Source organism: Falco biarmicus, chromosome 10, assembly GCF_023638135.1.
Source record: "Falco biarmicus isolate bFalBia1 chromosome 10, bFalBia1.pri, whole genome shotgun sequence".
Lineage (NCBI taxonomy): Eukaryota > Metazoa > Chordata > Aves > Falconiformes > Falconidae > Falco > Falco biarmicus.
In genome coordinates, this window is record NC_079297.1 from 29,077,902 (window position 1) to 29,104,446 (window position 26,545).

At 40.0% G+C, this 26,545-nt stretch overlaps 1 protein-coding gene and 1 long non-coding RNA gene across 3 annotated transcripts in view; one reads left to right on the plus strand and one right to left on the minus strand.

Annotated features, from left to right (window-relative positions):
- The window catches only part of AMPD3 (adenosine monophosphate deaminase 3), a 36,324-nt gene extending 35,987 nt beyond the window's left edge, over nucleotides 1-337 (minus strand). The window contains exon 1 of the mRNA XM_056354677.1: nucleotides 97-337. The gene's annotated coding sequence lies outside the window, so the exon portion shown is untranslated. The remainder of the gene's footprint in view (nucleotides 1-96) is intronic.
- Nucleotides 317-25,490, plus strand: LOC130156302 (uncharacterized). 2 transcript variants are annotated; one of them, XR_008824373.1, is made up of 4 exons: nucleotides 317-511; nucleotides 1,388-1,464; nucleotides 2,511-2,597; nucleotides 19,764-25,490. It is a non-coding gene; the product is annotated as an uncharacterized LOC130156302 (long non-coding RNA). The 2 variants fall into 2 exon arrangements; XR_008824374.1 differs by lacking the exon at nucleotides 2,511-2,597 and having other exon boundaries at nucleotides 318-511.
- The last annotated feature ends 1,055 nt before the right edge of the window (nucleotides 25,491-26,545 follow it).

The following is a 26,545-nucleotide window of genomic DNA, read 5'->3' on the forward strand; positions in this document are numbered from 1 at the left end:
GTGAGGGGGGGCCGCCGCGCCCGGCTCCGCCCAGCCCTGGCGCGGGGCGCCGCTAACGGTCGCGCGGGCGGGGAGGGGCGCGCGCTCCGTCCGTACCTGCGTGAGGGGAGCCCTGCGCGGGCGGCCTCCCCCGGGGGCGGGCAGCCGTGTCCGGCACCGTCCGGCGCCGCTCCCCCGGCGGCTGCACCTGTGGCGGGCGGGAGTGGCGGGGCCGCGGCCTCAGAGGGAGCGGGAGGCTCCGAGGGCGGCCCTTTCCCCTTCGGAGGCTCCAAGACACAAGTCGCGCTGTCACACGCCTCCCGCCGGCGTGGGAGGGAGCGACCGGGGGCGGCACGCCCCGGCCCGGCCCGGCCCGGCCCGGCCCCGGCCCCTCAGCCCGCCCGGGCTCGCCTCAGCGCCGGGGCCGCCTTCGCAAGCGCTGGTTTTAAAACTTCTCCTCAGAAAAGCGCTTTAACGTAGAAACTTTTGGCTGGAGACCAGGACGTCGTGAGGCACAGGTGGCACTCGATAAGTAAGTCTGCTGGCGAGGTGTCCCTACCAGAAGTGTTTCCGACAATGTCCGTCCGTCATTATGGTAATACGGTTCAGGTGCTCGTATGTATTAAAAAATAAATAATAAATTAAACTTTCCAGGTAAAAAGCCCAAGACAAATAACTGAAGGTCAAAACAAGCATGACTTGGCAGGAATGAGGATCTTAATATATAAAATAACTTGAGCTTATTTTTAGAGATTCTGGGCCCTGAAAATGAAAGGTTTAGGAATGTTTATGGTAAATTTAGGTTACAGTACGGTCTAATCTAAAAGCATTTGAATATAAAGGTGTCTTTACAATGCAGGGAAGCCCTGGGAATGTAGCAACTGAGGAGCAAGGTCCTTTGTGTAAAGAGGAGCAGGGTAAAGGTAAATCTCCCAAAACATGTGAGGGACCAGGTAGTTGTTTGACAGGTGTGTTGTTCCCACTATGTCCTCCCAACCTGGCAAACTGCTCCCTTCACAAACCTCGGGGGGGGGGTGGTGGCTTCAAAAGTTCCTTTACTGGTGAAGAAATGGAAGTGAAAAGAAAGTGACTATACAATGTTTGAGTCACAAAGAATTGTTGCCAAAGTTTGCCAAGTCTAAATTGCAAGGAAGATCTGGTATTTTGACTCTTACACTAGTGTCAACACTATAGCCTTTAAAATTACATCAGCTTGTAAAAAAGCTGAGAATTATGGCTGCAGCTGTTGTATGAGATGTACCAATCCAAAGCATTTGAAAATGAGTCAGCCATTCAAAATCATAAAAACCCAACTGATTTTAAAATAACAATACTAAAAAAAAAAAATAGACCTTGTTTCTTAGCTGGGAAAAAAGGCTTATGCTGTGTGTGCATGTTTCTTTCTCAGTAACTCTGAATGTCTTCATCAGCTGCTGCTGCTGCTACACCCAGACAAGCCATCTGCCACCCAGGAAACTACATACTGTAAGTCTGACTCATGGTTGCCCTGCTCACATGATAAATGAGTAAAGGACACCTGTTGCTACTGACCATTCAGTACGCCCGCTGATTGCTTATCTGTTAGTCCTGCTTCATTTCCCTTGTTCCCCGTGTCCTTCTCTCAACCACCTGCCTTAACTTGCCCAAACTTGTCTGCTTCCCATTACAGTTTGTCGGGCAGTTTGGGCTCCTTAGGGCCCTCTAATCATAATTGTGCCCTGCCTGCTGGACTTGGGTATCCCATGGCTTCTTGAATTCCTCTTGGAATTTCCAGCTTGGCAAATGGGTCTTGCCTCCACACTTAATTTAATCTGTTTTCTAACTGGCAAGAGCCTGGAAGAGTTTCCCCTTGTGCTATTGCTGGCGTTCTACCAACTGCAATGAAAAAATAACAGTATGGTTTTCTTGCATGGAAACGGGCAGGTCTGTATGCCCCAAGTGCAGAAAACACTGTAGTGTGAGTTCACATTTTATGAAGGCCAGAGAATTCACACAAAAGGGAGACCTTAAAAATGCCTTATCAAAGAAAAAGCTTCTATGAGCACTGAAGTGCAAATCCATGAGGATGTAGGATACTTGTTCTAGGTGACCATGACTGTTTAAATGTGCTTTCCTTTTGTGACAAGTTGGAAACCTTTAAAGGCAAACTGAGATCATAACTTAGTAAATGCATCCCTAGTAATTGAAGCATTAAGAATACACTATTGCAAGATCTGTAATAATGTCAGGATGGATTGTAAGAATAGGGTAATGGTAACAAATTAACAAGAAAATACTTAAAGTTCTCTCACCTTTTGCAGAGGCAATTATGATGATCAGTTATTTTACAAACTGTTCAGAACATACTTTTGACTAGCGTGTCCAGTTTTGTGGCCCATCTCTGCTCTCATAATGAACAATTCTCATTTGTCTTTGGGAAATGGAAGTAACACTAAGCTGACAACGATGAAATAGCATATTTTCAACAGTAGATGTTGTTGTATGCTTCCATTAGCACCTGCCAAACATAAAGCATTAAACTTTTTATCCAGACTTAGAACACCCCAGTGATGTCAGTCAACACCTTCTTAAATGCTTGCCATCTGGCCCATGAAGGAGTCTTTCTGCCAGCCCAGTTTGTGAGTAGATTATAAATTTTTACAACAAATTGAGAGTAGTGCAAGTTTCTGCAGAGTTATTTCAAATGTTCTTATTCCTATTGTAAAATGTCAGTACTTCCTGAAGCCATCTGGGTTTTGGTTCACTTCTTTTGTATAGCAAGCAGTAGTTCTCTGAGGTAAACTTTACACTGTGTAAAAATGTATTTCTTTTTATCTCTTTATGCTTATTATACCAGAAAATTTTTTCCCCTTCCTTTTACCACAAAGTTACAACTAAGTACATTTTTTTGTATTATTTTTTAAACTCTGTATTTCTGTTATGTCTTCAACTTGCTTTAAGCCCTACTTTAGAGATTATTCTTTTGGTGACAGTAGTAGACTCATGATTATTCCAATGTACATGGTATTTGGACTGCGCTTTCACAGTCAGATGATTTTAACAAAAGGATTTTACAAAACTTTTAATAATGAAAGCTTTAAAGATTTGCTTGCATGTCAACATCTACTGAGGAATGGAATAAAATAAAACCCTAAATACACGTCTGTATTATCAATACTTATTTTTAGAAACGGACAGATCTTCTCTGGGAGATGATTAAACCTGCAATGCATATTCATCAAAATTAGGTCTCTCACCCTCACTTGAAATTATTCCAATTGTTACAACATACTGCTTTCATTTGAATAGTACCTTAAAAGCTAATGGATTTTGAATTAATTTTTTAGAATAGATTCATATTACTGACTGTGATATTGGTAACAACAAAACTAATGGATCAAATTAAATATTTCAATCTATAACATACCCATTAGTGGCATCCAAGCAATATTAGACCTAGTACTCGCCTTTCTGATCTTCAGTCGGTTCAGTTAATGATATGCTTGGCACACATGCATTTACTTACTGAAGAGTAACTGATATTCCAACAGCAAAAAAACACAGTTAAATAAAGTAATACCCAAAAGCTGGAGGGGAGTTTTGTGCCAAATGTGAAACGTAATTGAATCACATTATCAAATACTCTCTACTAGAAAAGAAGAATTACTCAACTTTTTAAACAAAACAATAGATGAAAATTGTAATCTTTCAAAAAGGCGGAAAATTATTCCACTGAGTGAAATGATACAAAGAATATTATATCTGTCTGTTTTAGAACGTCAGCAAATCAAAAAGCATCATCTTTCTTACCCACCGCTTTTCAAAAAGCTTGTAGAAATTAATTTGTCATATGAGTATTCAGTCTAATTCAGTATTTGAATTAGACAACTCTTGATACAGTTGATTGGGTCTTTCTCAGTGTTGAGTTAAACTAGAACTGGTAAATTTGAAAGTTTGGTTCCTACTCTAAATATAAGCAGCAAGTTTTCTATGTTTTGGAGACTGCTCAAGGCTATTCCAGAGAGTATGTGAGAAGGGCAAGAAGGAGGAGAAACTTTGATTAGGCCAATTTTTTATAAACTACATCTTGGGTAGTTGCGGTGTTCAGAAAATGTACATATTCTTTACATATACAGAATATGTACATATTTACATAGTAAATACAACTATGCTTATATAAAGTACAAAATGTTTTGAAAATTATTTGCACTGATGTTAGAACTGATAATGGGTTTGGAACCCCTGTTTTTTTGTGGGTTTTTTTCAGTCAAATGACATTCTTTCTGAAAGGCTACATGTAAGTATAATTGTCCTGTAGTATATTATTATAAAATAAGATACATATAGTATGCAAATATAAATCTGGTTGTTTAAAAACTGAAATGGAAGTGGGAACTATAGAAATTACCAAAGGATGTGACTGTTCAGTCACTGCTTTAAAAATAAACTAGGAAAGTATCTGTACAGTCCTAATATTCTGAGTCTGAAATAACATAGCAGAAGTTTTCCATGAGTTTATAAATGGAATATACTGTAATACTTTGTTGCACAAGAAAGGTTTACAAGCAAGATGGGGATGCTTTGGTGTGTTTGGAATTGTAAGCTGTCTTTCAAATATTTGGAAAGATTTCTTTCCAGCCAGCTGGCGAACTCTTTGCTGGCATCTACTAACTGCCTTGCTTTGACACAGCAGCCATGTAAAACTGCTAGTTTATAATCAGTTCATGTCAAGCCTACTTAGCTTGGACTTCGCAGGTTTTTACCCTTGATGGAAGACTGCTTTGCTCTGACATTATACATGGTTTACCTGAAATTCTGGAACTGTTTTGAGAAGGAGAGATCTGACTGTATTAGACAAACATGTATGTGGAGCTGAAAGACTTTTAATCTGATTTATAAAAAGAATTTTCTGAAAGTTACATTTCACATCTGTTACATGATATGCAGATTAAATACTTTTTAACCACCACTCTGATGTACAAAGCTGTTTTACTCAGCTTTGTTTTAAGAGGAATTTTATTTGCTCAGAATGCACATAAAATGTTCAGCAAGTAACAGTCTAATAAATCAGACATGGCCAGTGTATGGTAAATACCGAAACACTGTAATTACACCTCACAAAGGGGAACTCTTTTGGCCTATTTTGGAAGCCCCTGAAATAAAGAATATTCTGAAGTATTTGATTTCTGCAAAAATGAGTACTGGAATCTAAACTGTATGTTTAGAATTGGTTTACATATTATGTTTGTAGTGGAAATGCAAATCGTTCTGTTAAGTGATACTCAGTTCTGCGTCTGTATTACTTATAGATTATCATTAAGGTTTTTGTGATGATGTTTGACAAGTGTTTGCATCTGGATTATTTGGCCCTCAAGTCAGAAGTTTCGGTCCCAAGTAACAGATATCTGCATGATGCAGGTGGAGCGCATAACCGCCCAGAATCTGGGGAATGCAAGATAGGGTTTACACAGAGCCTTACACAAATGTTATATAGCCTTAAATAAACTCAGGGCTACGTGGTACCGAACTGCAGTCTTCCCTGGCCCCAGAATATCCCTCGTCTTCTCTTTGTTTTACAAGTGTATTTTCCAAGTCTCTCCCAAGTGTGAGTGAAACCACAAGTTTCTCCAGAGCTGGGAGTTCATTTGTACACAGATTCCTGGTGGCCGTTTGCAGCCCAAATGAACCCTCTCTAGATTGCTTGCGTAGTGCTGTGCAGGCACAGCTGGTGAGAAATCCAACCCCAAATGTTCTAATTTTTATGTAGAAACTTAAAACTTTCACCTGGGAGGGGAATTGTTGCATTATTTTGATCCAACCTGCCTGAGTAAGAAACGCTGCAGGCTAGGCCTGTGCTTCCATGCCAAGTGCCTTAGAAAGCCCCTGTCCTTACTCCGTGAAGCTCGTCTGAGAGTGGGAGCCTACAGCTCGTGGAATTGCAAAGGGAGAATATAGCATTTCGGTTTTGTGGCGGCGGGTGCCTAGGGCAGCGCCAGCGCGCTCCGCGGAGCGCCGGGGCACCGGGCGGCGCCGGGGCCGGGCCGGGCCGGGGTCTGCGGCGGTGGCGGCAGCGCGGGGCCGCAGCGGGAGCTCGCCGGGGGCCGCGGCGGCGTTATGTAAACAGCGGTTACGCAAGGAATGCGGATTTCACCTTACATAACCGTCCGTTCCCATCAGCGACGTCTTTATTTGTATAAATTAAAAGGAGGGAAGCGCACCGTGCGCAGTGTTAGGGACTGATCCCTCCCTGGTCCCACAGCGACTCGACCTGTCTGCTGCTGTGGTACTTGGGCAATTCCCTGAAACTCCCGCCTCTTCCTTAACCTGAGGGAAATTTCCTTCTGTTAAAAAAGCAAGCACACATCCTTGAGTCGTATTTGTGCCCTTTTCTGAGGGTCTAAGAAACACTTTACTGACTCGTACTTACTGCACATGTGGACTTAATCCAATACGTGCAAAGGGAAATCAAGTTCTATGTATCTTGAGCTTTTTGTCTCAGCTGCTGTGACAATCAAAGGACCTGATTCTGATGTCTGTGTGCAAAGATAGAATTCCAAGTCACTGAAGTGCCATCAGGGCTAGAAAAAAGAGCCCAGTAGCTCAGTACTTTCTCTCTAGTAGATATTAGGAGAGAACCCGGAGACCATGAGGCTTCTTTCTGTTCTCTTGTCCTCTCATATGCAGGCAGAGCATCATCAGGTGGTGTACAAGTGGAATACTTTCACAGAGTAGTAGATGCTGTCAGGGCTTCTGTGCTTGATGCCTCACTCAATTCCTGCTACACTAATTTTTGATCCTGCAACTCTTACGTATCTTCACTTTTTTGATTTAGTGCCCCTGATGAGTTGGGAGCATGCGTGATGGATACCTTGAAGGATTGGTGTACGGGGGTGCTCTGCTTAGGGTTTTGCTCTGGTTCTCTACTGACACGTTTTGGACCATACACCTTCATATACCTTTCTTTTTCATTTGTTGCTAATGCCCAGCCAGCCCGTATAAAATCCATTATGAACAGAAACATCAGTAGATAGTTAGATATTGTCAAAGACAGAGCAATCCTTTTCCTGTTGTGCCTTCCCTGTATTGCTTTATAATCTTTATGAACTGGAGGTGGAATCTGGACTAGCCTAACTGATTGTCATCAGTCAGTGAACGTCTTCCAAGAATGAGTCCAGTTCCATTTTTAACTGTGTCTATTTTAGTGTCCCCAACATCTTATGGTAGTGAGCTTGTTCTACAGCTTTACCGTGCACTGTGAGCCAGGGGGATGTGAGCCAGCTCTGATCCAAAAATTGTATGACCAGATATAGCATAGCTTTTTGAGCCCTTAGCTTTTGCTGGTTAAGACTACATCTAGTGTAAGCTCATGTCCGCCCCAAGTATACTGCAAAGACACCTTCTGACTGATGCTTTAGAGAGTTCACAGCAATGTACTAATGAACCAAAGGAATGTGCCATAGGTTGCTGTGCTCGGGCATATTGTGCTACCGTGGAAACACAAAGGATCTGTGGGGAGGATCACTGTATGTAATAAACTCTTTGCTAAATCATGCGGTGGAAAAGAAGTCATTTCCACAGGGAGTAGCTCAAATATGGGCAAATCTCTTTGAGACTCAGGCAGCCAACAGAGACTGGAGCAGATGAAAGAAAGGATGAAATGAAAGGTGATCTGCTAGATTAGTCAGCTGTTTGAATGGCTTATACCTGTCATCTCCTGTACGATCCAGTGAGCATAAGCAGACAGCAGGAAAACAGCCAGTCTTCTCAGATACAGACAAAAGTGGAAGAAAAAAAGAGCTGTTAAACTCATTGCCTGGCTTCCCTAATAATTAGTTTCTGAATTTTGACAAGCTTTTTTTTACAAAACAGAAATATTAGAGGAATCTAGAGCTTCAATTAGCAGATAATTGAAAAAGAGGGCATTGCATTGGTATTTCTTCAGCTTTGTTTTTTCTTAATTTGATTTAGTCTTCAAAATTCAGATTGTGTTTTTATTTCATATAAATGCAATATAGATTTGAAACTTATGTATTTGCTACTCCAAAACAATGGAGAAAGGTAAATTTGCTGTTCGCAAACATTCATTCAGTTAGCTGGTACTGAAACCGGGTATTTGGTAAAAAAGCAGGAGTAAACTTTACGGACATTCTCTTTGCTCTTCCAGATACGGTTTAACAGTTCATAATGTACTGAATCTGTTCATACAAACTATAGCTGTTGTTGATTGCCAAAATACTCTGCAAGGCCTACTCTAGTGATTAATTCTACAAGTGAAAATCATGCACCAGGGGAGGAGAAAAAAGTTTTAAAAGCTTAACTGTTATGGCCATCTCCAGGGTGATGGTTGCAAGGTTGCTAACAAAAAACCGCACCCATTTATTTCCTGACGTGAAGAAGTATGCTAATTGTGGCTGAAAAGTAGAGAAGAAAGGATTGTAGATCTGCAACACCTCTGAAAAACGTACAAAACATTGTCACAGTCCCAAATGAAATCAGTCATTAATTTTGCTGATTGATAATGTGCAGTTTTCCCCCAAATTAACACTGGTTTGGGTCCCTTGTTCTGAAAAGAAGCTATCTGACTGCCAGTCAGCCCAGCCAGCTCTGGGATGATCACTTTGGAAGAATGGAATCCAAGAAGAATCCTTTAGGATGATTTTTTAGCATTTTGCAGCGTTGTGGGAAGGAAGGGGTGCTTACATGACTTAGGTATCCATAGCTGCCTTAGCGGTGCCTTGAGTTACTTGTAACAAGCTCAGGACAGAAAGGACAGAATTTTTCTTGTGCCAGTAGGACACAACCTGGTGCAAAGTGGTTCAAGAATTGGAAGAGTATACCAACAGCTTAAAATCACTTTTGTCAACTTTATTCATGCATGGGGGGGGGCAGAATCCATAGCCTTCATTGTCCTATTCTTAGGATGCACAGGCATCCCATGGGCACAATTAACTGAAAATTCAGTAAAACACGGGAGAAATTGAAAGCCAATGCCTTTTTGCTCCTTGCGTTGGCTATCTGTTCCAAGTTGGTCGAAGGCTGAAGGCAATTCTTTCTTCTTTTTTTTTTTTTTTTTTAATAATATCTATGTTTCCTTGTGATCATTCACAACAGAGGCTCTTCTAGAAAAAGTTACGTAGTCCGTAATGATTGTTAATGGAGCATCTCTCTTTGAATCCCACCTGGTGTTCAACACTCACGCAGGCTTGAGCAATGCTGTACTTAAAAGAGCCAACAGAGCCACCTAGTGTTTAAATAAAAATGTACAGGTTCGTGTGTTTTGGACTCCTACGTGCAAGTGCAAGATCTAATACGATCTCAACTATCAAAGACAGAAGACAGCTCAGAGTCTTTCATATTAATCTCTGACAGTTCTTTTTTCTTACAGACTGTACAGTTATTGGTGCTAGATTGAACGCTGTTAAAATTATAAGTGGAGATTTCTATTACTTCGCTAGAGACACCCAAGGCTAGCCAAAAAGTTTTCTGATATTTAGCCATAGCCACTTTCATATTATCATATTTAGCTATACATTTGCATTTCTTCTTGGCATTTAAACCCTTCAAATACCTGTTCTGCTTCATTGTCTGCTGCTTCAGGGAGTATACTTAATCAGTTTTCTGTAGTGTGGCCTTCTCTCTGTGAACTGTCTTTTTGACAGTCTGGCATATCAGACTCAGTGCAGTGCTCTGGAGCTTCAATGGCTGTCATCTCCCTTCCTGGTAATCACTATGCATGCATGCATGCATGCATGCACACAACTGACATGCACACAATTTACACTGATTTTTTCCTCATCATTTCTCATGGTTTATATTCTCAGATATAATTGCTCAACATTTTTCATCCACAGTAATTTCCCATATTATATATTAACATTGTAATTTTCTGCCTCTATGGATAACTTCTAGAAAAAAAGAAACATGGTTTTTGTAGTTATTGTCTAAATAGTTGGGCTGGCTTTGTTCTCCTACTGTAACCTAAGAAGGTGAGTGCAGATAATGGCAACTCAACAAATAGGCAAAACAGAATTTTACTGCCCTGTGGAGAAAAAAACAGCGTCAAAGCAGAGCTGAGACCATGACTGAGCCAACCTAACAGCTTCTCTGCCACAAGAGATGTAGGACAGAGGATAAAAGGAGTCATACCAGGAAGAGCCACTGATGTTTCTAAGACAAACACCGTCTTCCCAGGTCCCTGGAAGTCATTGTGCCAAAATCATTCTCCTTTCTTTTTTTTTTCTTTTTTTTTTTTTTCTGTCCAAGTCTAATGGTATGGGGTTTTTAGGCAGCATGCAGTGATTCATTTAAATCCTGATGTTCGTTTAGCAATATAGCATATGTGTAATTCAAAGGTAGGACAGGCTTTGGACATGGGAACTTATCTGACCTAACTTTAGATGTTTGAAATATAGTTTTCTAAATCTAAGCTGTTGTTCTAAGATTCTTTATGTTCCATGAGAAGAAGCAAGCAACGTCAAGAAAATCATTTCTTTCGATCTCCATATAGGTGCCTAAGAATGCTGGAGTCAATCACTCTCAAGAGTTGAATCCCACATGGCCAACAGTAACTACTAAAAATCAACTGCTTACCAGGAATTTCACAGTGAGGCAGAGTTATATTAGTTATTTTGGAAGCTACTTCTGGATGGCCATCTTAGACAGCAGGGCCGATCTAGTAAGAATGCTGTCCTTTAAAGGAATCACTTAGCTGTACTCCTCTTAGTAATTGCCCAGTGTGCTCAAGAAAGGAAACTGAACGAGTCTTGTGCTTTATAAACTTATTTTTTCTTATTATTGGTTGTTCTTCTGCCCACTATATATTTAAAGTTTTTAAAAAGAGTTTGAGTTTCTTCAGTGATAATATTGCCAAAAGTAAAAATTAAGGTTCTGATAAGAATAAATAAAAGTGAATAAATAAAAACAAATAAATAAAACCCCCAGTGCATTACTGCTGTATTCTGTTTACTGAACGCCTTCAAAAGGACTATCATATTATCACTATGACCTCAAAAAAAATATTAGTCTTGTTTAATCATTAGAACAAAGAGCTGGAAGCCAGAAAGATCATAATACAACAATTAGGGACAGAGAAGAGCCAACAATGTGGTTCACAGAAAACAGGAACAAGAAAAGACCTATATGAGTCTGTGGAGTGTTTCCATTTTCCCCAGCTGAGGTACTGCACAAACCTGTGATATATCCAGTTTCTCCAGTATTTAAGTTTACATTTAAGTAGATCATGTGCCCAGCTGTCCTGTTTACAAAAGCTTTTGTCTACACAAAATTTACTGATTTTGTCACAGGAAATTCACTGATACAGCTCTCATGGCATAAGCTATTTCTGAGCTATTCTAAAAGCTTCAACTAGTTACTTAAGAGCAACTGTTGTGGAACAGCTTATGCTACGGTGGTTACACCCATCACTTTCTCTGGAGAGAAAGAAATCCATTACAATATTCTAAACATGAACTCATTGTAAACTTTTGTAGCATTTTCTTCAGGACTCTACAAATAGGCAACTTGAAATAATATTCTGAATTACATTAGTTGGCTTTGAACAGTTAACTCTAAAATCTAATGGCATGACTTGGAATGCTTAGGAAAACTTTTTAATTGGAGGCAATTAAAATTAAGCATTATAAGAAAGAGGAATTATTACAGGGAGGAAGACTCTGGGGGAAGGGAAGTAAAAGACAGAAATGGGGACTGAAAGGGAATGAATAGCAGCAAAAGGAAAACTAAAGAAGAGAAACAAAGTGCAGAAATCACAGTGAAAGTCAAGATGGGAATGTTTCCTCAAGTGAGAAACAATCGTGGTAGTAAGTCTGAATTAGCAACCACAGTACAAAAGGATAGTTTATGCCCTTGATCTTAATGCCAGTACCCCACTGATGTCAGGGCGCATCTTACTGTAGAGTAAGTGTCCTAAATTATAGTCCTAAATTCAGACCAGCAGTCATTAAAAATGGAATTTGGCCTTCTCTGCAGAATGACTTTGCACATCCCTCACATAGGTCCCAATGCCAAGACAATATTTTCTCCATGCATGTCGATGTTTGTTTTGCCAGACTTTTCATTACTTGCTTCATTTACTCACAATATGTGAAAGCCCAACTCTGTGACATTTCAGTCTGAGCATCTTTTAAAATAACTGGGTCTTCTATCTGTTTTGAACAGTACAAAGCAACTTGCTGTTTCCTTCCTTCCCTGTGGCAGATGCTTCCATCTTTTTAGCAGACAGGTACTGTGATAGATTGAGGGAAAAGTATGTTGTTTCCACAGGTATGGCATGAGCTGTTTAGCAGGCAAAATGACAAGGACCCATGCTGTGCAACAAGAGCCAGTAAGGACAGGATAGGGAAGCAGAGCCACCTCCATTACACCTGCCCTGACATTTGGTCTGAGATGGTGTGCTCCTAGTCTGTCACCTTCACACACAATTTGTGGATGGGTTTTGCACATCCTTGCAGAATCAGGAGCTAAAGTGATTTTACAGGTGTTGGTTCTTTTATTTTCGTAATTCAGGAGCTGATAAAAGGTTACCTTGATCAAAAATCATAATTGTGATAATTGAAGAAATGTTATCTATGTAGTGGAAACTTTTGCCTGAAATGGAAACAGCCTCTTTTTAATGTTTAGATGTGTTTTTAATGCCTGTGTATGAATTTATCCACATTTGCCAAGAAAGCCTATCTGTCTGAGATTAGGAGTAAAAGGGAGTCCCTTGTTTTAAATTTCACAGTTTCACCAATTAATTAGTCAAGGAGGTTAGATGAACCTTTTACTCCAAGTGTTTCTGCAGGGGAATGAAACTTCAACAAAAAAAACTGCAAAGAAGCCAGGTGCTATAAATGGGTATATAAAGTGGGAAAGGCTCAAGCACATAAAAGTACTAAATAAAGAAATGGAAGGATTTTATATAGATGGAACTGAAAACATGGGGTGGGAGGTCCAAGTTAGCTGCAAGAAGTGAGACCTGAGGAAGTGAGCTGGACAGCAGAGACTATGGCTGGAGGTTTTTAGAGCAGGATTCTAGATAACTTTGGGCAATATGGTATCTACTTGTAACAAGCGACTCAGGATTTGTCAAGAAAATTATAATCTTTACACATTGTATTTCTTGTGTTATCCAAATGAAGAGCAGTAATGTTTTGAAAATACATGCAATGTATGTAATAGTGTGTATACCTTCCACCTTAGGTACTTCCTGGGGTATAAAATGTAATTCCAACTATAATTTTACAGAGAGTGCCTTGGGGTGAAATCTGGAGACAAACAGTTACTGGGTATATTTCTGTGAAGGGGGAAGAGAGAGCCTGTGGCCAGGGAATGTACCTACAGTGGCGGCTGATGGAAGAGGTAACGCTGTAGCCTACTAAGAAAAGCTTAGTGCTACAAGTGGAATGAAATACAGCACAGCAGTTGGGGGATCATATATTGGTGCAGTTTGAACTGATCTATGGAGCAAGGCTAAGTAGAGTTCACAAATAATTTCTCTGTGTGAAGTTGTCAGGGACATAATGGCTTTTTATAATATTATAGAAAAAAGGGAAAATGAGAACCAAGGGCAGTAAGGTAAAGCCAGCAAATTCAAAAGAGAATTTATGTATGCTTTTTAACAGTGTGTATGATTAATCAGTGTTGGGGACGCTGTTGATTTTCTACTTTTGATGTTCTCACTACATAGCAGTGTACTTTTCTGGAAGCAATACTTCAGTTAAATGGAGTTGTGGGTCTCAATATAGTAATGAATGGGAGTCAGACTAGAAGACGTATTGGTTCATCCTGGCCTGAAAGTCTCTGAATCTGTTGAGATTTCTTAGACAGCTTTGACTTCCTCATCCTAGAGTTCATGTTGCTTCTTTCTGCATTCAGTTTAATGTTTTAAACTCATGCTGAAGGCCAGAGGAGCTTTTTTTGTTGTTGTTTAAACACTAACTGGAGGCTGAAAACATTTCCGTTTGTCCAAATCTGGAAAAATGCAGAATGATTATATTACCAAAGGGAGAGAGGAGGGGGGGGGGAAAAAAGAAAAAAAAAGGAAAAAAAAAAAAAGAAGGAATACTGTGTACCCAACAAAACAGAGGCAAGAATGCAGGAATGTAAATGTGTTGCAGGCTGTTATTAGGATTTTGGATGCAAAACTAAAACTTAGAAAAGATTGAAGAGTTGAAAAGGCATAATACGATCCAATTTATTTAGACTAGAAATTGCCTTCCCTAGATTGCTAAGGTGACAGAAAAAAATATGGAAAGGAGATAATTATATTTGTTTTAAGGTTTTAAGTCTGGCAGTTTCCACTGAAATGCCTGTCTCTATAATAGTTTTTTTGAAGGAAGTGCCTTGGGGAATTACTAGAAAAATGAGCTTTATTAAGTGTTCATGGCCATCTGAACTACCCACCCTTCCAGCATAAATGTGTTCTGGCAAAACAAGTGTTTCTGTTGCCATGGCCTTTCCCATGGTGTTATTTTCTTAAGCAAAAGCATTTTTCTAGCCGAGATCTTAACAAGGACACAGGCAAGGCGCCATGATTCAGTCCTTGGAAGAGAAAAATAATGATTTGGAGGGAATTGTGAAAGAAAAAGAGGGTCTCAGAGCGGGTAGAACAGAGGACTTTTAGATACCTGGTGACTCTTTCGCCCAACAGAAGCAGTGATCCCTTCTACTAATTACTCCAGTTCTGTGGGAGAGCAATGCAGTCTCCACCAGCCCTGTAGAAACACCAGCAGGCCCAGTGCTGAGATTCTCCTGTAGCATCCTCATTATAGGGAAAATCTCTTTCAAAAATAGCAGATCAATTGTTATTTGCTGAGAAAATCACATGCCTCAGATGCAGGCTTCCTCAAATCAAGTCGTAGGGTCCTGTGCTGTACGGGTACAAGGACTCCACACAAAAATACATCCCCAAGGTCTATGTGGATCCATGTGATACATCTGCAAGATTTGAACTGTTCTCTACACTGCTTCTTTTTTTCTTCCTTTGCCCTGAAAAATTGCTTAGGGAAGGTCCTGTCTAAGGGTTTCACATTGGTTTCTAACCTCCAGTGAATTAAGTTAAAATGATTGTGAATTTTACATTGTTTACTGTTCGATTTCTAGATTACTTACATTACTAGATTAATATCAAAGCATTTTCTTATAAAAAACTAGTGAGCTGGTAACATAAGCATTGAACAATTTTATTTTATATATATATATTTATAGTTATACATCACAGTGACTAAAACCTAACAGGTGCTTACATAAAGTGTGTAAGAACAAGGCATGTATTGAGTCACCCTTTCTCTGCATATCTTCCCAAATTCCAGTGATTATCAGTTTGCGAGGTAGAGGTCATATCTGAATCCTTCTGCTTCCCATTCACCAAGGGGTCACAAATTCCCTTGTCAAGGAATAAAAGATGAACAAAAACAGCAGGACCAAAGGCTGAACTTTAACTCATAGGGTTTTGATGAGTTTTGGGCATTTTCCTTCTTTCAGCTCCTGTGAGGCAGCTCTCTCAAACGGCTTTCATACCCATATAGCTCCGTGAATCACAGCAGAACATTAATCTCACCAGAGAAAGTAAAGGGAGTAAGGTCCACAAACACTAAATGTAGGTCCAAATCCACCTAAGTATCTCTTTGTACAAGAGAACATATTAAAAAAAAAAAAAAAAAAGAAACAGTTAATGAAAAATAAAAATAGAATAGGCCTCTTGGGTCATCTTATCCCCCCAAAATTAATTTTCTTCATAATGCAAACCTCATCATGAAATGGTGAGTAGTACCCCTTCTGTTTGAAGCAATGCAGTCTGCATCTCAATGATACCTGAATGCAGCACCATTTTAGCAAACAGATCAATTACAGAACTATGGCAAAACAAACAAAGAAACATGGAACATTATTTACCTTTAAATAAAATTAATTAACTGGAAACTAAAAGAGAAATAGCATTTGATAGAAACGACAGAATATGCTAGAACTTTGCTCCAAAAAATGTGTCATGTGTTCCCTTGACTTCTGAGACCCATTCATTCTCATGCTCCTGCATTGAGATTACTTGTAGAAATCCCAGGAACAGAGCTCTACTCAGTCCTCTGGGAAATAATTCCTCAGCCTACCTCACCTCATGATAAGTTCTTCCTGATCAGAACATTCACCGGCCATCTCATTGATCTTGTTGAAGTATCTTCAATGGCTCTTACTTGTCATCTTTAATATTCAGACCCACTGGAAAAAATCACAAGATATCTAATCTAAAGCTAAAAATCCACAGAAAGGGCAACTTGAGCTAAATCCAGCTTGCTTTATGCAACTAATTCCAATGAAATGAAAAGGTTATTCAGGGGAAGGAAGCAAACTTATACCATTATGTAACACCAGTCATATCTTTGTATTTTTTTTTAATATGACCTTTTGAATATTAGATTAGAAAGAGAATTCCAAATTACATTTGAATCAATTAAATCTCTTGCTCTTGCAGTTTAGCAGGGATGTGTCTGATGCATAAGGCAATACTGGAGTTCCACGTTGTGAGATGTATCTGACTTGTGGTCCTAAGTGGATTTAATTGTCACAGTGTGATGTAGGGACTTTGCAAGCTCCATTCAGCAATAAAAGGGTTGACCTGGATCGTGGTTCTGGAGCAGAGAGAAAGGGAACCAGCTGCAGAGGGTGACAAGGCTGCCAGGAGAGCAGCAAGAATCGCTCAGAATGTAACATCACTTAGAGGGATGCGTTTCTAAGTTGATGCTGACAGGAATTCGGAGATGTGGGGGAACCAAGAGAGGTCTAGAGGCAGAAGACAGGACTATAAATCAAGCTACTGATGCTTATCTGCTGTCACAGTGATAGTAACTTATATGTGTACCTCAGTTGTCAGAATTCCCCCAGGTTGCTTGTAAAAACTCAAGAGATGGCCTTTTCACATGCGTTCTCTCTCTTGAAGTTTACAGTTCATAGAGCAGAAAGTGCTTAACGGAGGTAGTGTTCTCTACTTCAGCTACAGATGGGTGTATTAGTGAGAGCTGCTTCTGGTTATCTTTGAAAGGATCAGTCTTCAATTTGAGAATGCTGAAGGAGTGGACATGCATTTAGTTCAGCCGTTCCTCCTACTGAAGCCATAAGCCGCATGGCTGGGTTGGGCCAGACCGTGTGAAGTGACACTGGGAATTGCTACAGTCAATTTTATTGTCTCTGTCTGCAAATGTGAGTAAGCCTTCTTCAGGTGTGATCGTGGAAGATTAATTCCCAGAACTTCAACATTTGAACAGAAAAAAATTAAGATACATTTATACGTGATGGAAAAAATAAGCTAAATTAACCTCCTGAACAGTTAAAGCTTATAAAATAGTCCACCTTCAACAAAATGCTAAAAACCACAATATAATTGCAATTTAGTTCCAAGTATGTACTTCCTTATTATGAAAATTAATAGTACATTTAATTAATACAGAATTATTGGAAATGACATGCTTTACTGAAGAAATATTATGAATTCCTGAACATTAGAGAGAAGTTTTGTGGTTCCTCTGATAAAATAATTTAGCTGGCTATGAAGGCATTTAGAATTGTCCCAGTTTCTTTAATGGAAAATAATTTCTTTCATGAAATACCTTAAAATTATTCTTACATAACTTGCAGAGAACTTACTGGTCTTTTATTAAGCTGGAATGTTAATCAAGCACACATATCGTCTAATCTTAAAACAAATTGAAATCAGTAGGTATTTTATAACTTTGCAGTACATTATGTACTTTCCAATATGCATGTGGGATTGATCAATCAAACCCCCAGTTCTCTTCATATTTCCAAATAAGCTATTTGATTCTAAATTTTAGTTGAAGAGAGATCCAGAACCTCATTTATTATGTAAATGAACACTAAGCTAATTCTCCTGTTTAGGACTTGAGGATGGGTCAGTGGGAGATGTGTGTTCTAATTCCCAACCTGTCATATTAATCATGCAAAAACTGTTAAGAACTGACCATTTCTTTGATGTCTTGATGGTTTTTTGTCAATTAATTAGCTGTCCTTTAAGGTCTACTATCATGGCTCTACATGGAGATACAAGTGAGCATAAAGTGTCCCCTTTATTTCTCTGTTGAGCTTAATCCCACAGGTGAGAGGTAAATCAGGCTCTGCAGAACTACAAAGGAGGTTTGGTTCACTTTCCCCAGTCATTTGCTGAGGTCATTGCACTAAAGACACTTCAGTTTAATCTGATGCAAGACGGGAGCAGTTTTCTTCATATAGGAACACAAGAAACTCCATGCTACTACTTTGTTTAGGGAGATTCCAAAGAGATGATCCAGTCCTACTTGTGTCAGGTGGTTTCCATCACTAAATAAGGCTTAATGAAATGTAAAAACTAGATTTAGTCTAATTATAAAACTTTAATTATAGATGGATACCATGAGGTTATGCGGTTAAAATGTTGCAAACCTTTATAAAAAGCTTAAAACAATTTTGACCTAGTTTGTGTTTACTTTCAGATACTGGTGTAAGCTGAACTGCAATAGTCCAGTTGTATATCTCTTCTATTTTAGATGAGAATGATCCAGTAATGTATTTCCCTTTGCATTAGCAATTGAATAGCCTAAATTCAACATTTTTCCACTGCTTTTTAAATGCCAATGCCAATGTATGTTGTCAGTACTCTAAGATAACTGTCACCATTGGTCTACCAAAGAGAGGTATTATTCATATTCCCAAGTCTTTGGAGGAATTAAGTCCTCTATTGAGATTCATAAACAGTACACTGTTTATTTCTTATATAGAAATGCAGACAGCTGATAACACCCAACTGTGGCACAGTGGGGCTCAGCACAGCAGGACACAGTTTGGAAGTGGAGGCCTTCCCAGCACTTATGCCTTGCTTCTTCCAAAGATCTGCTGCAGAGACAGTTGAAATACATGCAAAAATGCTCCCAAATCACCACATTCTATAACATAAGCAGAATCAGTCCTGATTTTACAGGTGACCAGTTCAGAAATGTCTGGACGGATTATTCCATTTCCCTGTAGTGGGAAGCAAAGAGTAATTATAAAGATAGGCAGCTGAAGACCACCATCAGTTAAATCTACCTATGTTTGTGAGGCAACACCTTCATATATTAGAGAGGGGGAATACCAAACTTTAAAGGAAAATACTAACATTTATCATGGTACCTGAATGCTGACAACTCGCTTGTCTGCAGCAAATCAATATAGGTAACCAAAAGTTTGGTTGTATGTTGAACGTTGCCTCCAGTTTTAAAAAGCCAGAGAACTGGCAAACCTGTATGTATTTGGTCTGGCTAAGATGGGGTTAATTTTCCCCACAGCAGCCCTCATAGTGCTGTGCTTTGTATTTGTAGCTAGAAAGGTGCTGATAACACAGCAGTGTTTTGGCTGCTGCTGAGCAGTGCTCTCACGGCAGCAAGGCTGTCTCCCCAACATCTCCCCTCACCCCCAAAAGCCAGTAGACTGTGGGTGGGCAAGATCTTGGGAGGGGACATAGCCAGGACAGCTGACCCAAACTGACCGAAGGGATATTCCATACCATATAACATTTGCTCAGCAATAAAAGCCAAGAGAAAGCCAGGGGTGGGGGGGAGCGGCATTTGTTGGGACCAGACTTGACTTCCAGAACAACTGCCATGCATACTGAAGCCCTGCTTCCCAGGAAGTGGCTGGATATTGTCTGCTGATGGGAAGTAGAAAATAAATCTTTTGGTTTTCCTTTGCTTCTGCACATGGCCTTTTCCTTTATTAAACTGTCTTTATCTTGACTCACAAGTTCATTTGCATCTTATTTTCTCACCCTCTGTCCTGCTCAGGAGGAGAGCAATAAGATGGCTTGGTGGACTCCTGGTGGCCAGCCAAGGTCAACCCACCACACTATCAGGCTGATGTTATGGAAATCTTGTGATGAACTTCATTTAAGTTGGATTCATTTTTATCCCTGTGAAGATTGTGACATGGCCAAGAAATGGAAGTGTATTCTTATCCAAATTGTGTTTTTCTCTGTGTCTGAAGGACGTTTGCCAAACTATTTGGTTGTTGGTCAGAAATTGGAAGAGCTACCAGAATATGCTCCCCTAATACTTATGAATTACATGATTTCAAGTATCATGTTGCTGGCTTTTGAAATAGTGCTAAGGTATCTAAATAACTAGTATGATCCAGAAATTAACTAAATTGTGAATCCAATCAGTTACAGTGAAGATCAGCTACCTTAGAACACTGTGGTTCCTCACCAATGTTACACAGAAGGTGTTCGTGGCAAGTCATCTGTGATTTCAGACTCCTAGAAAGAATTTGAGAATATGGATCACAGATATCCAGTGCAGTGGCCGATAGTCATCTGCACTGATAAAAGCGTTTGGGATGAAATCTTGGCTCTACTGAGGTCAATGCAAGTTTGCTGCTTAATAATAAGACCATACAGCTGAATGAGGAGGGTGGTTCTCTGGGGTTTTTTTGGTTGATTGTGCGCTAAACCAAATTAGCCATCAAGGTGTTAACCAGCTATGGGAAACAATAAAATCTCTTGTTCTGCTCTCTGGGATTTCCTGTTATTGCATGAATGAAAAACAAAGAAAATGGACTCTGTATCTTGGAATCTCCAAAAAGGTAACTGAGGCCAGTGAAAATGTCTGCTTCTTTCAGGAGATTTTGGTGTGGTTATGAGTCTTGGAGATCAGTTTGAGTTCACATACCATCTAAGAGAGCAGTTATAAAATTAAGCCACTCAAGGTCATGTCAGTGCTGCTAGGCGCTACACAGCCACGCATCTTGGTGCTGGGCCATTGTACAGAGCCTGTCTTGGGAGATATCCCAAGGATACCCGCTGAGTATGAAAGGAGCACTCGGCCAAGAAAAGCAGGAAGAAGTGTTACTCTGAAATGGGGGAATGGATGCTATTTGTTTTCTGGTTTTAATCCATAGAAGTCCAAGAAAGAGAACCAAAAAATGAAAGAGTAGGAGGACTGAACTTGAGGGGAGTAAAAGTATCTTTTTACGTCAAGAACAGCCAGAGCAGACCACTGTTTAAAGCTTGGAACTTCATTATTCTTGGTCCAGCTGGCAGTGTTAGAAGAGTCCTCCTGACTCCTGGGTATCCAGAGAAGTTTGGAGAAATGCAGGGTTTCCCATTTCCACTCTTGCAAAAGTAACAATTTCCTTGCCAGAAGCACTGACTAGGGGATCTTGGCACAATGCAGTGAGACAAACTGCAATGCTGCCTGAAGAAAAGAGTATCAGCCATGGGCTTTTTCCAGTGGCCAGTGACAAGGGGAGCAGAGATTACAGTTCTCAAGATAAACTGAAGCCATTGCCTCTTCCCTGCCATAGCTGATCAAGGCTAAAGTGTGCTTTGATATTGCAGTGAGACCAGGGAATCCTTCTATTTGTATTCTTTTCAGCACCTTCTAGTAACCAAAAAGACATGCAAGGGATCATCAAATGGCACATGAAGACCAAAAGAGAAACATGGGGCAAGAAAAGGCACTTTTCTGGAGAAAAATTGAAGATTGTGGGAGATAAACTGATCTCCATTTTGTTAATTGTGTTGAATTCATAAGGTAAACCATAAGCCTATAACTTTAATAAGTAATATTCTTTGTTGTAATATGTAACACTCTTTATAAACTGTTATTTCTCTCTTACCACTTTGCCTTTCAAGTCATTTTTAATTTTAAAGTTTTCTGTCCAAGTGAGCACATATCTGCATGCACAACCTAACCTCTTTACCCATGTATTTAAATGTTTTTAAAAAATTATATACAGGGAGAAAATAACCAAAACAATAGAAACAGATAGTCCTGGAACCTTAACACAACATTTTTTTGTTTCCTTGAAAAGTATTTGCAGATTTGCTGAAGAAAAACATGAGTTCACAAAGACTACAGATTCCTACAGGAGTAATGGGAAAAAAATTCTAACTTGATGCATTTCCCATTTTCTTAAACTTCCAACCAGATTTTTCCAAAGCTGAACAGTAACACCTAAACACTGGCATACACTTGCAGGTTTGATTTAGTTTTCAAAGGTCAGTTCTGTGCAACTATGTGCTTTGGAAATCCGTTCGGGGGCCACAGATACTGTTCTTAGTAATCAAATGAAGATGGACATTTATGCCTCTAACTGAACATTCCACAAACTTACAGAGAAGTCCACACCTAAATAAGTTTAATATTAAGTATTGTGATATTCTGGGATTCTATACATTTTATAACTTCTTAGACACATTTAGTTAATTCTTGTTATCAATAAAAGGTATATTTAACAAGATATATCATCTCCTAACTACTTAGATCTTCTGGATTAGGCACTGTTATTTATAGTATATGTTATTATTTGCATTTATTTTTCTGGATAACTGTTACTGCACAAGGAACCTGTGCTGCTGTTCTGTAGAAGTGTATAAAACACCCTGCGTTCCCCTGCAAATGAATGAATTCCTGGGTCTCTCCCCTGAGAACTGCTTTCTACCACACCTTCTCTATCTGTGTTATGCCTGGCCGGTCTCATTCTCCTTGCTTATCTGCTCCCAGACTCTACTCTTCAGGTTTTTGACCCCTCCTAGCTTTTTTTGTTTTGGAGTTTCCATGTTCTCATTTAGAGACTGAACGCTGGCTGTTTTTAATCCAGATAGTTCCAGTTCCCCAACCACACCCCAGCTGTCAGCACGGACATAGGCAACCACTCTGCGTGGCAATGTAGCAGAGTGGGCATGAACAACATAGAACTGCTTGGCTCAGAGACCAGGGATTGCTCCTTGGAGGAGATGACATAATCCATGAATTTGTAGCCTCTTCACATCCACTTGGCTCCCAGGTTCCTCTTCTTGCCTTGATGCAATTAGTGGTAACTATTGGCTTGCCCAGTGAGTCCTACTACTTTACAAAATGAGTGTCATGTACACAGTAGTATAGGAGAAAAACCTCAATTTCTCACCAAGCCCAGGAACAGTAAGGTTATGCTAAAAGAGATAACTTATCTTAACACATCAAGGAGAGAGATGTCCCTCAAGCTCACAGACTGTGCGGTCATACAGGATCAGCTTTCTAATTCTGCAGTTACTTAAGTATTTAGTCAAGCGCAGCTGTATTGCAGAGTAGTATTTCCATTTCTAGGTTGTTGGTGTAGCCACATTCTTCATAGGTGGCAGCGAGGCAAGAAAGTAATTGTAATTTAGCATCTTGAAAGTTGGCATACACTTTTATGTCAGCTTCCCTTTTTCAGCTAAATGCTCTTTCAAAAATCTTCCGTGTTAGACATGGATGAAAATAACGTAGAGACTGGAGGAGTTTTTTAGATAGGAGTCAACAGAAACAAAAATCCTGCTCTACCTCTGCACACTACAAGCAATATTTAAATATTCCAGGCATTTTCACAACAGATTGAGTTGGAGGAGATCTGGACTCAACACAAACCATAATCTTCCTAATGGCATTTTAAATTCGTTGAGCACACTGGCAGCTAGCCAGTTGTCTGACAATATTACAGGAAAGGGTCAGAATGACCTAGACACATGCAGGAAAACGAATACCTTCTCAAGACATTCTGCTTGGGATAATGATTTTGGAAACTACAAGGAATGGATCATGTCACAGCAGTGAACTTAGGAGGGAACACCTGGGCTAATCATTGCTACATTTATTACAGATACTTCCCTCATCGCTGCTACCAAGAAAGAGCCCTAAAAGGCTGAATGCTGTATAAGTGGAAAAGTTTGACAGCATGTGTCTGGGAACACGGTTGCCTTCTGGCTCAGAATAGTAACTGTCAGGCAGTAACACCTCAGGGTACCAGTGTGGCCTTTCGGGCTCAGTGGGAAGCACTGTGGTTCCAAAGTGCAGTATCACTTTCAGACTGGGAAAGAGCAATTGTGAGGGATATAACTGAGCTCAGTTACTACCAGACTGTGCTGAACAGAAGTGAAGGCCATAAGGGTATGCTGTGGCCTGAAAACTGCAGTTTAGCACAGTTCCATCCCAGCTATTCGGGGGACAAAAGCACTCCCATCAGCCATCTGATCCATTTACTTTTCTTTCTTGTGTCTGTGACACTAAATGTTTGAGAGAAGTCCCAAGAAATCCAGAACAAAACACTCAGTGTGGCACGGTAACCAAAACTATTTTTCTCCTCCTCTTGCTTCCAAGGCTGTGAGCTACATGGTGATGTTTCCTTTCCTTTGCCATCCACTTGTAACACATAAACAAAGCAACCACTCTTCTGTTGCAATGTGTCTGAGGCAGCTGTAATCACCATGCTGACTGACAGTAATTGGTATTTGCTTTGGTCAGCTTTAAAGTCATTCTAATTAAAGCTGTCTTCCTAGTCCCATATTGAAAGAAACACAGTATCTGGAGGCAAGACCACGTTGTCAAGCCCCCAGGGCAATCTTTAATAAATCCTCAGGCACCAATGCCTGCCTCCCTCAGAGCTGGCAACAGTAGCCTCCATGCTCCAAAATAACACTTTGTCATATTCTCTAGCCTCTTGTCATCTCAATGTGCATCAACGATTCTACTAGTAGGACAAGGAAAGCTTATTATGGAATCATAGAAGCATTTAGGTTGGAGAAGACCTTTAAAATGCCAAGTCCACCACTAAACCATGTCCCTAAGTGCCACGTCCATACATCTTTTAAATACCTCCAGGATGCTGACTCAACCACCTCCCTGGGCAGCCAGCTCCAGTGCTCAACAACCCTCTCAGTGAAGAAATCCCTCCAAATACCCAATCCAAACCTTCCTCAGCACAACCTGGGGCTGTTTCCTCTTCTATCGCTTGTTCCTTGGGAGAAGAGACTGACACCCACCTCACTACAGCCTCCTTTCAGGTAGTTCTAGAGCTCCTCCTGAACCTCCTTTCCTCCAGGCTTAAATGACCTCAGCTCCCTCAGCTGCTCTTCACAGGACCTGTTCTCTAGACTGCTCACCAGTTTTCTATATATAAAGCAAAGAACAGGATATTGATTAAATGATAAAAATATTTTTGCTCTTAGGCAGAACTGACGACTTCATGCTCCTTCAGTTGCAGAGACATTGGTAGCAAATCAGCTCATATTGTTGACTAGGCATTCGTGTGATAGCCAAAGATATTTACTATTTTTTCTGACATCTCCTTTCTCCAGTACTTCACCAGAGCACTTTCCTGAACACACATAACATCTCCAGAGACCTGTAGAATGGGGCATAGAAAATACTGAAATAGGATGAAGTAGGGAACACAGCATGCAGTTCCTCAAGTATGGGCTTTATTCAGGACATTGGAATCAATACAGGATGCCTAATAAAGTCTTTAATTATAGCACAGTTTAACATTGTCTTAAAGTACCTCCAGCAGCTTGTTGCCACCCATGTTAAGTTGGTTCATTATGGAATCAGCAGAAAGTGCTCACCCTTCTGAAGCATTAGCACATGGCCTGCCCAGCTGGCTCAGCTGAGTGGTGTCCATTCAGTCACTCGCTAGCTGCTCACTTTTGGTAGGATGAGATTGGAGTCAGAGGCTTCACAAGAACAGAATGTCTTTGTCTTGTAACCTGTCTGGTCAGCACAAACCTCTGTAAAGACTTCAAGGTGATTTTAAATCTAGCAAAATAGTTTGCAGAGGACACCTTGCTGTTCATAAGGTATTACATGTTTTCACTTATAAAAACTTTAAATGGGTGCCAGGAAAACGAAAATAAAGAACTTAAAAATTAGATTAAATAGATACCAGAAAATTTTCCAGGGCTCTTCCATCCTTCTTTTTCTAACTTGTTAATATAAATGCTTCTGCAAGAAGGAGGTCGGTACCAAGATGAAAATTAGAGAGTGTGTGTCTTGTTCAGCTTTAATTAATGCTATGTTATTTCATCAGTGGTTTTTATAAACCACTGATAAAACTAAGGATGTACTTGCTTCAACATCCTCCTTAAGATGTTGCTGAATTCACCCTAAGTTGTACAAAGATTTTACTGAAGGTACATATGCATCAATCTATGTATATTATAATTTGACAGCATTGTCAAAAGATGCTATTTTTAGTGCCGCCATTGTCTGCTTTAATCTTTTTGTTTGTTTTTTATTCTGGCAAATGTGGAACTTGTCTGAAAATACCCAGGTTCTGATGTCAGTGAAAACCACAAAAATTGTAGATTGCAAACGACTGTAAGAACTACAAGATGTCTTGATTAACCCAGATTTACCATCATGAATGTTAGCTTTTCCATTGTTCTGTAATATAGGACTGTACAAAGAAAATATACTTACCATACTGGTGGTAGACGTTTTGACAGTTTGGTAGACATTGCATTCCTACTTTCTGTTCTGTCTTGTATGGCATTGCTGTCTTCCATACCATTTAGTAGTTGCATAATTGTTCCCTTCAAGGATACAAACAATGAGGTCAACTTGAGTCGTGTCAAATAACTAGAGCAAATACCACATATGAAACCATTTAAGATAACAAGTCATGTGATCACATATATTACCTCTTGCCTGGATTTTCTGCATCATGCTCGAAGTGTGTTAGAATACACAAAAGCAACAGACCTTACCAGCTGACTGTTTTGCCTATGATAAGCAACTGATGAGCATTTAATTGCGAAGTGTTTGACACAGACAAG